Source organism: Coenobita brevimanus, chromosome 94 (genome assembly GCF_032717465.1).
Source record: "Coenobita brevimanus isolate Jiangsu-jjx chromosome 94, ASM3271746v2, whole genome shotgun sequence".
NCBI classification, from domain to species: Eukaryota; Metazoa; Arthropoda; class Malacostraca; order Decapoda; family Coenobitidae; genus Coenobita; species Coenobita brevimanus.
The window spans coordinates 27,389,013-27,390,944 of record NC_137047.1 but is presented as its reverse complement, the minus strand read 5'-3'; positions in this window follow the sequence as shown (position 1 = coordinate 27,390,944).

The following is a 1,932-nucleotide window of genomic DNA, read 5'->3' as shown; positions in this document are numbered from 1 at the left end:
GATGTCTCCCCTAAACCTAAAAAGTTATCAAAAAGTCGTCTGTTGGTAGCAATAATAAAAGACGTCACCGGGCTGAATGTATTAGACGCTTTCTTTAATTTGAGCTTAATACTGCACATGCAGCTCCGTGCTCTATCATCCATTCACTTGATGTAGTGCTGCCTTCAAGTGACTCTACACTGAGTGACAGGCCAAACAGAGTAAGTTCTTGTATACCAGGAAATTATTTACTGCGTCGTGGTAATGATACACCCTATAAACAGATAGCAGGTGGTTTAGTGGAATAAGGTACTCCAACTGGATGTGGCCCAGGAGTTCAAATCCAAGAGTTGGGGTTTATTACGCTCATTATGCCATTCAGCGATAAGTAACTGGTTATTCTTGCCGTAAATGTCTGGATCGAGAAGCCCACCCGTAGCTCCAGGCCCCTACGACACTGATGGGAATATAAAGGTGTAATGCCATTAAAAAAGAAAGTGCCAAGAGAGTGACACCTGCCCCTACAGTCGGTCAAAGGGCCAAATTTCTGACTTCGCCTTGTAACCTTGACCGATGACCATTTTTCTCAAGATCAAAACACTTCATCCTTGCCTGACCATCAACGCTTCCGCCAAGTTTAGTTCACACACACACACACACACACACACACACACACACACACACACACACACAAAGCACTTAGAAAGTGCAAAACCTGCGTCTTGCAATTCGTTTAGTTCGTTTAAGGGCCGAACATCTGACACTGCTTCGTAACCTTAATTTAGAGCAGTTGCTCACAATATCGAATTGCTTCATCCTTGCCTGACCCTCAACACTTCCATAAAGTCTTATTCTTAAAAGGATAAATTACAAGTTGACCTTGCACCTTGGATCCGTCGTTCTCAAAACCGGACCTCTTCTTCACTGGCTGACCCTCAATATTTCCAATAAATCTGGTGTAAATTGAATAAAGAAAAGTTTGAACTAAGTGGTCTAACATTGATCTTGCTCGCGACCTTGGTCTCTGACAGACTTGCCTTACCCTCAAGTCTGATTCAAATCAGACACAAACTGTTTAAGCTGACCTTGCCATGTGACCTTGACCTTCAGCCTACTTTTTCTCCCAAACAATAGGTTAATATTCTGGCTGAAGTTCAGCCCTTCCTCCAAGTTTGATTTAAAAAAATAAAATAAATAAAAACTGCTTTAGTTATTATATTCACACAGATACACGCGGCCTGAACTTTGTCCAGTGACCTTGACTTTTGAATGACTGTTTATAACCGAATTCCTTTTTCTTTACCAAACCCCCAACCCTTCCACCAAGTTTGGTATAAATTGCATCAAAACTTCTGAAGGTGACCTAACCATGTGACATCTGCTTTAACCCTGCCCTGTGACCCTGTGACGTTGGCTATTGATTAAGTGCCCCAAACTGATCCCTTTCGTTCTTGTTTTACCCTCAATGTATCCAGCAAGTTTAGTTTAATTTGGATCACAACTATTTATATTGATCTTGCAGTGTGATCCTGACCTTTGACCCTGCCCTATGACTTGACTGCTGACTGAGTGTCTTTAAAATCGAATCCCTGTGCCATTGCCTTATCCTCAAGCTTCCCACCAAGTTCGGTCTAAACTGGATCAGAACTGATTATGCTGACCTTGCCATGTGACCTTGACTATTGACTCTGCCCCGTGACTCTGACCGATGACTGACTATTCAGAACTGTATCTCGTCGTTCTTGCCTTACCCTCAAGCCTTCCAGCAAGCTTGGTCTAAATCGGATTAAAATTATTTATGCTGACCTTGCCATGTAATCCTGACCTGTTTTTTCGTCCTTGTCTTACTGTCAAGCCTTCGGTGTAAGTAGGATCAAACTGTCAATACTAATCTTGCCATATTACTTTGATCTTGAATTTTCACTGATGGAGTTACAAACCGGAAACAACCTC